The sequence below is a fragment of the Patella vulgata genome, chromosome 5 (assembly GCF_932274485.2).
Source record: "Patella vulgata chromosome 5, xgPatVulg1.2, whole genome shotgun sequence".
Taxonomy (NCBI): Eukaryota; Metazoa; Mollusca; class Gastropoda; family Patellidae; genus Patella; species Patella vulgata.
The window spans coordinates 34,805,127-34,822,526 of record NC_065883.2 but is presented as its reverse complement, the minus strand read 5'-3'; the positions used below and the strand labels follow the sequence as shown (position 1 = coordinate 34,822,526).

Sequence of the window (17,400 nt, the reverse complement as noted above, 5' to 3'; positions counted from 1 at the left end):
CAAACAAACTTCGTCACATTAAACATCTCCTTAGCGATCGACCAAACTCCAAAAGAACTGATAGATGGCATAAGGTGGCCGATTTCTAATATTTTTAACATATATTTTCATTTTGAAAACAAATATCCCGAACTGGAATATAAGCATTACCAAAGATGTCCAAGATATAAGATCGGATTTTGCAGTGGCTAATCAATGTAAAATTTATTTGTCCAAACGGGTCTGCTTGAAATGATACTAGATCATTTTTACTTTGTTTTTGTACTAATCGTTAATGTGAATACATACATATATCAAAACTTAAACAGGCGTATACTGCCGATAGCATACCTTTTTAGGCATCCTACAAATTAACTTTTTCATAAAACGCTTATTTTGCTACAAGTAGGATAATCGTGGTGTAGTAGCAGTATGGCACTAAGGGGTAGATGTGACTATCCTGGTCACGGACTCCAAATAAGAGATAGACTGTGACACTATCGTCAAGGACTTTCGTTGACTTCACGTTGTGGGATCAATTATTTCAATCATCAATTAACGGACTCTGGAAAACTGTGTATGTGGTAACTATGTTTATATATATCGAATACAGCAAACTACAAAGGTTAAATACAGGAAAATTACAATATCTGTTATAGATACTTTAGGAGTTATTAAAATATCCACGGTCTGGGGTTAACATCCTTTATAACTCTGTGGGTATGACGTTCCCCTAGGAACTCACAGATTATGTCTTCTCTACGGTCTCATCATGATGTCTAAGAGTAAATCAAACCCGCTCTCTCCTATATAAAAGTATAATGCGTCAGGTATTAGGGCGGGACAATTACCATTTTGGGTAAGTGTTTCGTATAGGCAACGATTTACGTCAACACTATTCTAGTTAATTGTACTAATCCGTGTACGAGATGACTGGACGATAGTATCCTACTTCCAGCAATGGATACTGACATAACTGTCGGTAAGTAAGTCTAAGATAGTAGTAAAATAATGCAAGCTACTTCATTACCCAAGTTTTCGTCACACATCATGTCGGTAAAGAATTTCTATATTAAACTGAGACCCCATAGTGTTACAGTAGTAGTAAATGAAATTTGATTTATTAGACTATTATTAGACTAGTATATCAGATTAGATAGACGGGTAAGTTTCCAATTTCCGTTTGACGCAATTAGACAAGCAACAGATGTAAAATTAGAACGTCATCTACATGTATTCATTATAATAAAAAGATATGTTTCAATGTGACGGTTCCATACGCTTATTCGTTATCTTGATCAATGAACTAGGTGAGATGTACAGACTATAAATGACGTCGCGTAGCCCAGCGACGTGTAGAGAGATAGAGTAGAGTGGCAACGGCTTCGGGCTTCCATTTGTTTGTTAAAATTTGAAATTATCGCTGTTGTACAAGCTGCCACTAGACAATTTCGTGTAATTTGAAAACGATAGCAAAATCGGAAACTCGTGGTTTCTGAAAATACAACATCAACCGAAAGAAATATGCTAAATGGATTGACTGTCTTATTTGAAAGAAAATTAGCAATTGATTTTCAACGATCAATGAAAGATTCGTGATATTACTAAACAGCCCACCAAACGATTAATATTAGCTTAACCAACCCATAATTTAATTTTGCAGGTTGTACAACAGTTAGATGATCAAAACTAATACTATAAATCTAGTCATTTCCAGAAGACAAACCCCATAACGAACGACAAAGGCGGGGTCATATAATCAATATACCTTTATAACATTGTAATATGTACATCGTTATCTGTCGTATCAATTTCAAGAATATTACTAAGGCCAAGCAAAAAATACACGTGTTTTGTGTTACTTGGTCGCCCAAAAAAGGATCGACCGACCGGAAAATCTGAACTAATAAAATGAAATGAAATGGGGTTTAACGTCCTACAGTTCTGAACTAATAAATTAATACCCTACAACGATATCTGTATTATATGACCACTGTCTTGTCATTTTAAACACGGTAAAGTGTTTATTGCTGAGTAAGATTCTAGACAATCATGGTGATTCGGACTATTGTAAATACTGAAATTTTGGAATCTGTTTGCAGAATACCACGCCAATTGGGGATAAGAAACAAAGTGGCAGGTTATTTTTTGGTGCCTAATGTATGTACCAGCTAGGATATCAATTACCCGAAAACATAAACGCATGCGATGACACGTCAAAATAAATAATTACAGGCAACATAAAACTAGTTTTAAGATCAATGATGTTTTACACGTATATGTTAATTTTACCGGTGTGGATATTAAATCTAACAAACAATATTCCGTCTAAAGATTCCTAAAGCAGAACAATCCAGAAGTAGTCTTTACGATATATTTGATATAGCTCATAGAAAGTATTGTATTTTAATCAGTTAGAAATGTGTGCGTCGTCACTGTCGTTAAAGCCAGTAACTTTGTCATCCTGTGAATTGGATCTCTTTACCCATCAATTCATATAATTGTTAAAATCGTTTAAGACATGCTTAACCAAGCATTATCTACACTATAGTTTTTCATTTATTCAAGGAGAGACCAAAGAAGCTATTTCATTGGTTAAAATGATATCGTCATTGTATTTTGTCAATGATAGGGTCTTGCTGCGTCCTATTGAAATACGTAAATATAATAACGACGCTAAATTTTGTACGATTAATCTGAGCAGGAATATCGGTGCGATACATTTGCTTTTTTTACCTTATTTCCAAGACTAAATTTAAAATTATTTTGTTTTGATTATAGAATGTAATTCATTGCGATCACATACTACGAACACGTGTTATTGTATTTTTTAAGGGCTAGTGATAAATTGAGATATTTGGAATTTTTTCTCTGAATCCGTGATTGTTTGATGTTCAAAACATGTGCAGTTTTTCTTACAATCCTTGTTCAAATGAAAATAAGACTGCAAAACAAGAAAGAAAGTTGTGATTTCGAAACGTGACTTGGTGTTCAAATTTTATAATTCGTGTTTATCTGAAAATGATATCGTAATTGTTAATCTAATGTTGAGTAAACATAGAGTGTACTATAAAATAGTATTATAATATTTAAATATTTCATGATCCAGGAATATCCGAGTGTGGAGACAGCTGGTCTGTCCAAAGAAAGTAGGAATGGGAGTATTTAAAGGTAAGCACAAACTTTAAACAAATCTCGAACAACGTATGTACAATTTTTGTTTATGATTTAATTTCTGTATGAAACACGGAGATATTAATTTTCATTGAATCAAAAGATAATTTCGTTCGATGTGGCGATGGTATTTCATGAGATCAAATTTATGCTAAATCTAGTGGGATTAACTCGATCTACTGATAAATAATTTGATTGCTGTTGCTGATATTATTGGAATTAAATATCCGCAGATCAAATATAGTCGCTAGGTCTAGAATAATTTGTTTATAGTTTTAATCGAAGTATCGTTATATCGATCGAAATCACCTTTCGATCCAACAGAATTTGCGGATATCGTTCGATTAGACTCTAATTTTATTTGATTACTGACAGCTGGAATTGTGCCTAAAGGTTACCAAACCAGCAATATGTATGATCAGAATTATTATGTTGTTTGATAAGAAAGAATTGCCACGCTAAAAAGTTAATGCAGTTGAATACCATATGGTTCGAACGATTGAAATTGTGTTTAGTTTAGCAGGATTCACTCGGATCTAATGATATTTCACCCCATTGATGCAATTTGGAATGAGATTTAAGGCCGACTCCAATGGCCATCAATTGAAACGTGCTATACATAAAGGTCGAAACGTTTATTTTCAAATTAAAGACATAACTACCAGTCAACTTTCAACATCTAAATGTAATTCACAATGTATAGAAAATTAACACATTAAACCCCATTCTAATCATTTCATTCAAAACGTAATAAAACTTCTTTCATTTTCGAAATTTAAGTAAAACTCTGAAATTGGAATTTTCATAGTTCTGATTTCATTGTAAACTCAAATGACTAACTGTTTGTGTGAAATCGTATATAAAATATTTGTAAGAAAATGGCTTAAAGATACATTATGGGAGATTCGATAACGAGTTGGCAGTTCTCACTATAATAGTTAAAAACTAGATAATGTAATGGCAATTTGCTGAATATTTCATTCAAATTGATCCACTATGAACCGAGAACTAAGTTATTGAAATTTCCGCCTAGCCTCGATCATCATTACTAAAGTCAGTACGATAAACAGCATAGTCTCGACTATCCATTTAATCGTTAAATCGTGAAGGAAAGTTGTGCAGTAAATCGGCTCATAATCCACTAAAGATCGCAGGCTAGCGATGCCGTCTAGGGTTGATTATTGTCTGGATAGGTTCATTAATGTCTAATTATTAATTTGGATAACATTTCAGGCCTAAAGAAAGACCTGCAATAGACAGATTTAGCTCTTAAGTAACGTTTTATTCCAGTGGTTCACTGCACGTTTTGTAACACCATATCATTCTAACAGCATGATCGTTTGTCACAAAAAATAGTATTTTTTCCAAAAACTATCAATGCAACCAAAATGATCTAATAGTATCACTGGTTCGCCGAGATTTTAAAAGATATATTCCCAGTAAGGTATTTAGTGGGAAGTTATTCCCAATTTTGCGAGCGTGCTCTGTTTGTTTTATCTTGACGTATATTAGGACTTCTTATGCTCTGGGTGCGTAGCTCTAATACGTCGAAGCACAGTACTCTCACAATATTTATTATTCAAGAAATAATTATTTGACGTCGAACTGGGTTTATTAACGAATGAACATGATGCCACAAGTAAAGATTTATTGAAAATTAAAACACCAATTACAAATTATCTATTAATGAATAATTGAATATATAATTTAAGCATATATTATGTGACCAAGTGTAATTGTAAGCTATTTCACATTGTCATATTATGCATAAAAGAAACATATATTAATCAATGAGCCAATATAAAGTATTGTAGAACAAATTAGAAATTTCCTCGATTCTGATTGGTCGAAAAGTGTGGTCGAATGGACAATAAACCCCCTCTAAATTATCAAGGCGAATTACTGCGTATAAATATAACAGTGTACTTTTTTCATGTTTGTGCTCAATGAACTTCCTCAACTCAAATCTTTATTGGCAAATATCTTCAAGGAATCAGCAATTTGATTGGTTGATGCTTTTGGACACGATAACTTTAGTTCTAATTAAGTGAGAGTGAGGACACTTGGGTTATAGCTTTATTACATCAATACCTTGACTAAGTTCGATAATGAACATTTTCTGCTGAGGGTAAGCAGAGCGATAAGCAATTTGATTGGTCGAGACTTTGGAACACAATAACTCTCCTTCTACTTGAGGTAGAATGTTCAAACTTGGTGTAGGCATTCATTAGGTGAATCCCTTGATGGGGTTCGATGATGAACATTGTCTGCTTACGGTAGGAAGAGATAAGCAATCTGATTGGTTGATGCTTTAGGAGCACGATAACTTTGGTTATAATGAAGTGAGAGCGATGAAACTCTGAATATAGATTCATTATATCATTACCTTGACTAAGTTCGATTGTACGAATTTTCTGCCTGGGCTAAGGAACGATAGGCAATTTGATTGGTCAAGACTTTGGAACATAAAAACTCTGCTTTTAATTGAGGTAGAATGTTTAAACCTGATGTAGATGTTCATTAGGTGAATGTCTTGACTGATTTCAATGATTAACATTTCAAGCTAAAACTAAGCAGAGCTAATCAATTTCATTGGTCGATCCTTTCGGACAAGATAATCTTGATTCTATCTGATAGAGAGTGATGAAACTTAGTGTGTAGTTTCATTGCTCGATACTTTTGAAAAAAATAAATGTTCGATTAATTGATATTTTGGGATTTCGGCGGGGGACATCAGTCTCACTGTTGGCTTGTTTTAATCCTACACCACTGACGAAGGGAAACAGCCGGGGAATCGAAACCACGCCGAATGACTCAATGACAAACTGTATGATACAACGCGCACGCGCTAACCATTCGGCTATCCACCACCCCCACTCCCATTTTAAAGTAAGGCCCCGTACTTTTAACCCGAATAAACTTGATCTGCGGGGTCGCCCATCCCTCTTCATTTCCAATCTATTAAAAGATACGCCTATCACCAATTTTCTCTGACTTATTTCCTCAATACTGGCGTGCCTTAAAGTGGGATTGAAGGATCTTGATCAATTACGCGTTACGGGCCAACAAACATGCAGAAAACTTTACGCCAATTTTAGTTTTATATGAATTTGTTTCAACAATGGCCAACTGATTTTCGAAATCCAAGACTGTTTGTATCCGAATCCAGAGTTAGCACATGAAAACATTCCCATTCCAGTTGTAAATTAAGTGAAATTTTTAGTTTTATATTTGATAAGAAATAAGTCAAAAACCTTAAGAAGAAATGTCTGAAAATCATCGACATATTGAAAGTCTTATCATACACTTGGGAGAAGAAAGCTCTTGCTCAGATTGTATCGAGCATTAATAAAATCTAAACGCGATTACAGGTGTATTGTGTATGGGTCTTCATGCGAGTCTTATCTCAAAGAGATGGATAACATAAAAAAAACGGGGACTTGGAATTAATTTAGGCCCATTTAGTACATCTCAGATACGTACTTTATTCGCCCGGGCATACAAATAAATGTGATAGTGGTGTTGCTTATATTTCCTTTTTTATGGAAATACGCATTTTGTGTGCCGTCTGCAAACACATTGAGTAAATATTCTAATACATTACGTAAGGTTTAGGTTTCACGTGTTATAGATTACAGAAAGTCGTTTTATCTATCTGTGGTTGCATATACCTCCAATATTTGTCCAAAACTCTCACGTTCTAAACGCATGATATGATTTGCATAATACGGCTAAGCGGGAGATCTTATCACGCCCAAAGTTATTGATGATAGTACGCCATAGACCTAGCTGTCCATCTTTTGTTAGCTAGATAATTATGGTGTATGAAATATACATATCCTCACTTCTATGATATCTATAGCGAATCTTAAGGTAAATCTATCACAGCAGTGATCACTTTTACATCTTTTCATCAAGGAAAAGTAGGGCGTGCCTTGTATGTCAGTCTTTATAATTAAAAATATTTTGACGATCCACTGGGTCTTTTATAATGTTTTCTTCTTCTTTGTGTTTGGATGGTCTTTTTAAAAAGAGGTTTTGGAGAAGAATTACTCCTTTCTTCTACCTAGCGCATAGTTGTTTTTTTTATTTATTGCATTCTTAGTTATTTTTATCTATTTTAGAAACACTAATAATGTTTAAAACCATATCTATTTTTTGCACTATTTTGGACGTTACATTTGTCCCTGTTCTTCAGATGTCATACATGTAGTCCTAAATCTTTTTATTCAGTATCGCCGTCTTGCGATTTCTTGTGAATACAGCCGACGATAACATACACACAGTAAAGAAGACGGTTGCTGTGATATGTAGGGTGAATAGTTACATGTTTATAGTCATCCTCGGTATCCCCAGTGTTTTTATTCCGTTCTACTTCACTATACCCTGGGTTAATCCAAAGGGTTTCCACGATTTCAAATTATCTGCCCTGGCCTTGTTTGTAGATAAGGTCTACGAACCAATCAAGAAACAGTTTACAAACCAGTCGTTTCGCCTTCAATTTTAGAAGGGTAATTAATCAAATTCATGTCAATTTACTGAATGATTTGTGTAAATAATGTATATAGTTCTAATTCATTTATAATTAATTATATTATCAAAATATGTAGTATGTTTCGCTGATTTCAAATATGTATAACATCTATATGTTTGACTTTTGTTATTAATATTACTATTCGTTCTTTATCTGAAATGTTTCATTCTGTTATGTGTTTTATTATTGAACTTATACTTGGCAATTTGGTCCGGTCTTCATTAATTTCATATTATATACTTTGTTGATAGTAAGTACGCATTTAGAAGAATTTGAACTTTTCTCATTTAGGTTAACTCCTAAACTTGTCCGAAGAGAGTTACTTCCCTTTGCCAACTTCTTTTTCAATTAACGATGCATGGGATTGGTCGATAAAAATAGCAGTCATCAAGGGCGAATATTTGAAAACGTGTCTCCCCCATAGATTAAACCAGGGGTTAGTGGAGTAGAACGGAATGAAACCACTGGGGATACCGAGAATGGTTTATAGTATGCTACTTCAAATTTGTGCATCTGAACAGTTCAATGGAGCAAAGATATGACCAGATTTTGCTCCATCGGAAGTGGAGAGTATTCAGCCAAACGAAAATCTGGGGAAAAATGAATCCGGAAAACGAGACCAGAATTAACACTAAGTTCAATAGAGGAAATTAATGGTGGTCAACGTCTGTGGTTGTTGGTCGCCTATGTGTTGAATTCTGTGTATAGCCGTAGACCCACGCCTGTACACACGCCAAGATAGATAGATACTCCCAACAAAATCTTATTCCTTATGCAAATTATTTGTTTCAACTATGGTCAGAGCATGCGACCGTCTTTATTTACATTAAATTAAGTAGAACATGATGCGGCTATTTGATATTTGCTATTTCCCCATTAACTAAGATAGAATAAGATAGAAATGAAATGAAATAGAGTTTAACGTCCTACTGTTCTGCGCCGAAGACGGGCATGCGCCATACAGTGTTTGATGGAAGCAATTTTGCCCGGACAGCGGCACTACGGCCTAGACTTATATCGAATTCATACTGTCGATGGATCCTTAACGTGCACACCAATGTGTGCGCGGGACCCCAGGTATTCGCCCCATCCGATACCCGCGCCTTAGTCCTTTAAAATAATTTTAGTTGTATTGCGTGGAGTTTGAAGTGGACATTAAATCCCTACGTTGATGTCTTCACGGTAAGGAATTTGTAATACGATACTGTCGGTTAAAATCAGTGTCACGCCCAGTCACGATGTTGAACAAAGTAAACACGTTGTCTACGCTATAATCTTACATAACCATTATTAATACATTTTACCACGGCCATTATCGATAGTCGTAATTTACCAACATTTTGTCAGTTCTAATGACGTTTGTATTTAAATTTTGTGGTTATCAATATTCTTGTCAAATTTATACAAATTACAACTGAGAAAGTTTTAATTTAAAACATTATCACGTATCCCCCATCCTCTATTCGTTATATCTCCGGTATACTAGGCAACACATTATTTCAATTCAAATATCAGCTTCTACTACGCCAGATACCGCTATCTACTTTGGAAGTTTGAAACATGGACCCAGATTTTCATTTCTTAGAAAGAATGGGCGTGCCGCTGTTGTGAAGCGGATCGTGATCGTGATAATCTTTTGACCTCTTATCTAAAAACAGACACTTTGTCTCCTCTTTGAAGTATTATAGTAAATATTCTGTTATTTTCCCCCATATAACAAATGTATCTTATATGCTTGCCAAAGCCACCGTCAGTACAACACGGTTGCCTTTTGTCCCATTCCCCCGTTCCTGGACTATAGTGTAGTTTCTAACCAAAACACGTGACAAGGAGTAGGGTCGCCTGTCCAACTTCGTGGGTTTTCTCCGGGTCCTCCGGTTTCCTCCCACTGCTAAAGACCCCTACGCGCAAGCAAATTATGGAAATAAAATTGAACCATATGGTAGTCCCGAAATGACCTAGTTTGTGTCGAGTGGACGTTAAACCCCATTTCTCTCTCTCTCTCTCTCTCTCTCTCTCTCTCTCTCTCTAACCAAAACAGACCATATTTTTTCTTTTTTCATCCTTGATTAGTTTACTCGCAAAGTAGTTAAGCTATGATGATATGATGTTTAATGTCACTTCAGCACCAACTGGGCCGTATTGTACCAAATAATATTGGACCAGCTCGGTAATATCAGATTTACAAAGTTGATATTTTAATTATTAGCATTAAAAACACGCAATAAGTGTCACTATGAAATAATGTATATTATTTGCCGTGTTGCTTGTTTTATGATAGAGAGTCACAGGTAGTTCAATGTTTTCTTTATTTTCTAGATATTAACAAATACAGACAAGTTCTTGTGGTTTTAGTTTTGTTAAAGTTTGGAAATACAATTTATGTTAAAGGTATCTATATTTAATAGTAAACAATCCAATATTGACGTGTTGGTCATTTTCATACATATTAAAAATAGGGGCGGGGTGATTTACCCAATACTACCCAATAATACCCAATACCACCCCAATATCTCCACATACTACCCAATACTACAAAATAATGATGCAAAATGTGCATATTATTTGAAATTTTTCAAAATTAGTGAGTTATATCGCGGGAAATGCACATCAAATTTCATTGCCGATATCTGGCTGTTCCATTTGCCTCCCTATATCAGCTAAAACAAGCAAATAATAATCTAATACTACCAAACAATTGTCAAATACTACCCAATATTATCAAATACTACCCAATATTACTACCCAATATTATCAAATACTACCCAATATTATCAAATAATAACTTAATATCGTCAAATAACAACGCATCAGTATAATCACTGCAACGAATATTCGATAATTTGCAGATAATTTAAATATTTACACAATTATCTCACTTTAAAAAGCTAAATGACTGTTGATTGCTACTCAGATTAATCATAATGGCAGGGCTTTGCAGTTGCAGGCCCGTATCATTAAATCAAAAAGGGGTGTTCCCACTTAGCCGGCAGGCTTTGATGTCAAATTTTGCCGCTAATCCAGAGTTAATCCTAGAACAATGGTGTTATAGACTATAGTCCATATCTTTTTTAAGACTAAAACTGTATTGATTTTAACAAATTTAACTTTTATTAAATAACATTAAATAGCTTACACATATAAAAATATATTGATTTTAACAAATTTAATATTTATTAAATAACATTAAATGATTTACACATATAAAAATGCATTACAATTTACACATTTAACTTTTATTAAATATCGGCCACCTAGGATTATTGGAGATAAAGCGAATATTAACCTGAACGTTTGCCATTTTAAAATAAATATAATTTCGACACAGATCGAGCATCTATTTATATTAATATAGTGAATTGAATTCATGTTTGAAATCATAACGCCGGCATGAACTGTGTTCAAAATGTCATTAATTAGTTGGTTAATAAATTTTATTTAGAGGGATTAAGAGCTCATTAACGCTGAACACTAGTGAACAGTTCTTGGGTGACTACTTTTAAACAGACTATAGTTTTAAGATTAATCAAAGGATTAACAGTCTGCCGGCTAAGTGGGAACACACCATCAAAAATCACTAACAACTGTATTATTATATATGAAAATAACATCCAATCCCTTCATGGGTATCGTCGGGCGGTGGCAATAACAACATTTTATTACAGATGTAACAGATTTAATGCATAGCCTATATATGAATGATATAAGAATTGAAATTACAAATTTCTAAATATGCATTAATATATTCATAAAATTAACTATTAAATAAAAATAATTTATAAAATTAACTGTAAAACGTTCTACGCACGAATTTTGTTCTTATAAGGTAATAAAATTAACTTCCAAACGACTCGTTATCTCATCGGGTAGCGCATTCGTGTGTAGAACAACGTTTGGCAATTAATTTTATGAATTGCTTATATTTAATAAATAAATATTGTTTTTAAAAGGTAATACAATTTGCTGCCAAACAATAAATCTTTGTTACATATGTAATAAAATTTTTAATTGCCACCGCCCGACGATACCCATGAAGGGTTGACAGTTATTTATAGACTGATGGCGATACAGTTTGTTAGCGATTTTTTTATTTAATTTTCATTATACTGATTAAAATATATCTTCTTAAAGGAGCTAAATCGCTAACATTTGGGACCTAGAAATTGACAAAAGTGGGTCGCAACGCATATAATACTGTAATATGAATGTATATAAACTGATTTACATTCAATGGTTTCCGTTTTTACTCCAATTTCAAATCAGTTATGTTCGGCGAAATAAGCCAGCAGTCTCAAGCGAGTGCAAATTTCTAGCGTCTGGTTATTCCAGTCTACATAAGCCGTTTGATTTGGTGCAATGTGTCTAGCCTCGTCCCTCGAGTCTCTTGATGCAACTGGGGCTGAAGCGCATTATGGTACACGATTCGTTTACCAATGGTAAAATGTTTATTTTGTCTTAAATATTGGATATCAAAAGCCCATCTTTTTCCGGTAAGATCACAACATGAATGTTAATTTAATTTGACAAATAAATCGTGTTTTCAATGTTGAAGATTTTGGATGATATTGAGTTAGAGACTTAGCTCCTTTAACTTCGTCTTGTTGGAAACCAACTACATAGCCCAACAAGAGAGGCCCGTAACTAATGGGCGAGGGGGCGTAGTGGGGCGAAGCCCCCACCTGCAAAAAGTCCCCCCCCACCCCTCTGTGAAAAAATTGTCGACCATAACAAAATAGATATACATTGTCCGTCAATTTTACAGCACCCCTGAGAACACTTCCCGCCCCCTCGTCGTTGCTCTGAGCTAGTTACGGCCTTGTAACAAAATGATTAATATGGGTAGTAATCTAAAATCTAGTTATCGGTTCTGGAGAGAACTTATATAGGCCTTTCCCTGTTGTTCAATCCAATTCAGCTTATTGAATAAAATATTGTTTAAACTAAAGGGAGGTAACTGCAACGGCATGATATGGCGTAAATATTCCAATTTTCTGCAAATTATCGAATATTCGTTGCAGTAATTATACTGATGTGGTGCTATTTGACGATATTAGGTTATTCCTTGATAATATTGGGTAGTATTTGATAAGTATTTGGTAGTATTGGGTTATCATTTGCTTGTTTTGGGTGATATAGGCAGGCAAACATGAAGTGCATTTCCCGCGATATAACTCGGTATTTTTCTAAAAATTCAAGTAATATGCACATTTTGCATCATTATGTTGTAGTACTTGGTAGTATGTTAAGATATTGGGTGGTATTGGGTAGTATTGGGTAAATCGTCCCGCCGTAAAAATAAAAAAAAAATAAAAAATGGGGTGGGATTGGGGTGATATTTTGAGGTATTGGGTAAAATTGGATGGTATTGGGCAAATCGTCCCGCCCTAAAAATAAACCTCTGTTTGTTTGCTTTTTTAGTCATATTTTCAGAAATCAAAATGGATTTAACTGAAGTATAACTAAAGCGTTAGGTTAGATCAATTCATCAATGTTTGACTTGTTTTATTATATTACTGAGCGCGATGGAAAACGCATCACTTAGTTTTTCGTGTAACAAAATGATCCTGTAAACATATCTTATTTATTTTGCTTCTTATTGTGAACAATATTCAAATGGGAACACATCAATAACAACACATTTGTACACTTATGGATGTTTAATCTGTAATCAAGGTTACAAAGTCAGAGGGGTCAAAACCAAAAGTACGACACAGATGTCAGTAGCGCGTGTGTCCTCCACGGGCCATCATCACGGTGGGCTACAGCATTAACGCGACCCCTGCAAATGTGTAGGGCGGTCCGGTGATGAAATGTGAAGCCTCCCCACACCATTACACTTCACCCACCCCATCGATTCGTTTCGAAGACGCAGCAGTCTGCAAGACGTCTCCACACACGTTGACGGCCATCAGCGTGATAAAGATGAAAGCGACTCTCATCACTGAAGAGCACACTTTGCCAGTCTACTCTTCTCCATGTCTGGTGTCCTTGAGCCCATATCAAATGCCGCTGACGGTGACGATCCCTGAGGATAGCTCCAACATAAGGTCGTCGTGCACGGGTTCCTACTTCTCTTAGACGACGTCTTACGGTGTTGGCACTTACTGGTCCTTGTCTTCCGACGACTGCTGCACCTGTTCGAGTCGCTGGGCGGAAACTGTCACGCAGATGAGTGGCCCGCCCTGAGGATAGCTCCAACATAAGGTCGTCGTGCACGGGTTCCTACTTCTCTTAGACGACGTCTTACGGTGTTGGCACTTACTGGTCCTTGTCTTCCGACGACTGCTGCTCCTGTTCGAGTCGCTGGGCGGAAACTGTCACGCAGATGAGTGGCCCGGATGTAGCGGTCTGGAGCCTGGGTTGTAACGCGTTGTGGACCAGGACGTTGACGGTCACGTGTTGATCTAGTAACTCGAACACGTTCCACCAACCTTACAATAGTGGACTGATGACAATTGAAGTGTCTGGCAATAGCACGTGTAGACATGCCAGCCCGGGACATTCCCATGGCTTCATTCCGTTGATTTTCAGTAAGTCTCGGCATCTCAAGCTCGATTTCTTCACACGTCCAACAATAAATTACGACAGATTGACGTTTCACAGTTCATGTACTGCACGTTAAGTTGAAAACATGCTTTTAAAGGGCTCACACACAATGCTGCACGTGAATATTGGGTTTTTCATGTGCATCTCGTGCCGATATTTTTTGCGTTTGGGAGCATTGTGTGAAACAATAGTTCATAGTATTGCATAATATTATATATATATATATTATATTATATGGCGCTCAGTATATATTAAAATTTTGAATGTGACATTCCTGTTTCTTTTGTTAAGACATACAGGAGGATGAAAATTTTAACAATTTACTGCAAACGACGTCGTTTTTGCCAAATGGTAACAATTCGAAAAATGGAGACCTGTTATATTCTCCCGTTGAATTTTCTGTTGGAACACTTCTAAAAGATGAATACTTGTTGCTAGCTAATGAAAAACTACTCTCAAGACCAAAAAGACAGACAGAGAATGAAGGCAGTGGTGGTGGTGAGTGGGAATCTATTTAAAGTTAAACATACATTATGCAAGAGCTACATGTAAATCTGATTATTGCAAGTCTTTATTTAGGCTTCAGATGTGATAGAAATTATAAATTAGATATTTATTTACACAACAAGCACAAAATCAGCTCTGTAGACCCACAGATGGCTTGGATTCGGCTTGGATTTAAACAGGATTTCATTGACCGATTAATTTTTTTTAAATAGCGTCGTAAGCAGAGATTAACCGTTACGTTGACGTCATCTTCCCGGAAATTTTAGATCGAGGCTAAATGATAGAGTGTACGAAGCGATGCCGCTGTTTAGCGAGGCCGCATGCCAGTCAATTTGATTGAAAGTTCGATATATACGGCCTTGATATTATGTTTAGTTGTGGTTAAAATGAGAGTTTGGATGTCGGTATTATACGACATATTATATTATGTCGGTCACTTGCGTTTACAGAAAAATTATGGAAATGGATAAACATCGCATCACCCCAGCTTAATTACAGCCCGATTGGATCACTGTTTCCTATTTGTCTGCTTCGGGAGTTACGTAGGCCTACCAGTTACGGTACACGCAGGCTAACAAGAAGTCGGCTATAATTATGCCTCATTGATTTGGTCCATTCCTTTCAAACTTTCGCTTCTTATCTATATATTAAAAGTCTTATTTTTAATTTGTAGTAAAAATAAATGTGATACGAATTGAATTGCAACCCCGTCTCAAACCCAATGGCAATGACTAACGGTACCACAGCCATTGAAAACGTTACTTGATAATCGAGATTATGTAGGTGGAGTTAACGCCTGTCAATCAAACGACCGGCCATTCTCGGAGACGGTGAAGAGAGAGTTGACTCCTATTTCTAGTCAAAAATTACAATGGTGATAACTTTGTTCAGAATAAAGTAATTTGACTGAAATTTTCAATATATTCTTCTTTCATCATCTATTTTTGAACTGTTATATCAAGAATGGCCAACTCTCTATTAAAATCTCCCATCATGTATCTTTAATTTCAGCTTACACCGTCAACGACTTCATAATAATATTTTCTGTTAAGAGAACCAAAATCAATCAGAGCCTATTTTAACGTACTTGGGAGTACGATCGTGCTTTGAAGAGCGAAAACCGTGCTCTGAGAAAAAAGGACGTGCTCTCAGAAAGTTTCAGTTTGGGCAAAAAGGCGCGCCAGGTATCATAAAAGAGAGGCTCATCATTGTACCATACTCAGATATGTTTGATTCGTTGTTTTGTCGCTATACGCCGCGCCAAGCATGTGACGGGAAGTATTGTTTCTGAATATACGCTATAGATTCTACTCTTGAGGGGGTTTTAAATTGTTTAAAAAAATCGGATTTCCGCCGCATCATGCATACATTTCGAACTTATTATTCTTCAGTTGCATCATTCATCGTTATGAATTAATAATAGGTATGGACCATAGGCTCTCACACAGTCTAGTTTGTCAATTTCTATGTTTTGGCACTGGCCTTGTCGAGTTACCGCAGACATATGCCAAATTGACGCTAGTGACCATGTATTTTTCAAAAATTTCCAAAGCCGTAGGTGGGGGACCCCCTAGAATTAACGTTGCCAGGGGGACGTGCTCCGAGAAAATTTTCTTAAAATAGACCCTTTATTCAATTATACCATAAATCTCTACTGTCGATACTTCAGCCCGTCAAGTATTAATCTCAGCATTGGCCGTAGTGGAATGGGCCTTGTAGAAAAGTCCGATTCCTTGATTGTTTATCTTGATAGGCTTCACGAAATAATGGACTGCTTACAAAGTCTATTCATAGTCTGATAATAATCTATAATATATTTAATTTTTATTTCTATTTCAGGACTAATTGACGGTAAATACATTAAGTAAAATATTATTTAAACTCAATTTTATACACTATACATAAGATTATATTTATAACCTATAATAATACAGCCCGATGAAAACCTTAGATTTTATTGTATAAAATGATAATTGTAATCATTTTTGATATTAAGTATTTATTTCACGGCGGAAACCGTCTTATCATTATTTGTTGTTTATAACGTTGAGATTTTCATGGCAATCATTTTAAATAACAATTAACAAATAGAACCTACAGCCAAATCTTCGGCATTATGATAACATGTGTCGCACATAATTTACGTTCTGATTTTTTCTTTATTATAGAGACATTACCTCCCCTAGGTTAGTACTATCTATTTTCTTCTACTATCTATATCTATATATTGCTAGAACCGATGGCAAATTATTATATGCAGGTCATAATCCACCAATTAATTTACATATGCATTATGAATTTTAATTCCTTGGTGACATGTAAATACCCCTCAACAACTTCTCTCAGAAATGCACACATATATCGCCACAACGTTTGATTGGACAGGGTATTTTATAAGGTGAAAGTAGGGACTTAGCGAGTGCCGTGTAAAAACAGAATGATATAGGGTTTAACGTACGTCCTACTGTTCTGCTCCGACTGTGTAAAACAAAGACTTTGAACCATAATTTGAACTATAATGTGGTTTCAGTGGAATATTCATTTGTTTAAAAAAAAACAACGCCAGAAATCGATTAAATAGGCATACTTTTACATAACTATTTTTAAGGCTTTATATTTTCTTTTTAGCATTATTTGAATTCTCACTTTTGGACGAAACA

At 35.4% G+C, this 17,400-nt stretch overlaps 1 long non-coding RNA gene across 1 annotated transcript; it reads left to right on the top strand.

The window, feature by feature from the left end:
* Nucleotides 1-2,578: 2,578 nt before the first annotated feature.
* LOC126822087 (uncharacterized) lies at nt 2,579-16,591 on the top strand. Its single transcript, XR_007680638.2, has 5 exons — nt 2,579-2,691; nt 3,089-3,150; nt 10,007-10,078; nt 14,525-14,731; nt 16,580-16,591. It is a non-coding gene; the product is annotated as an uncharacterized LOC126822087 (long non-coding RNA).
* The last annotated feature ends 809 nt before the right edge of the window (nt 16,592-17,400 follow it).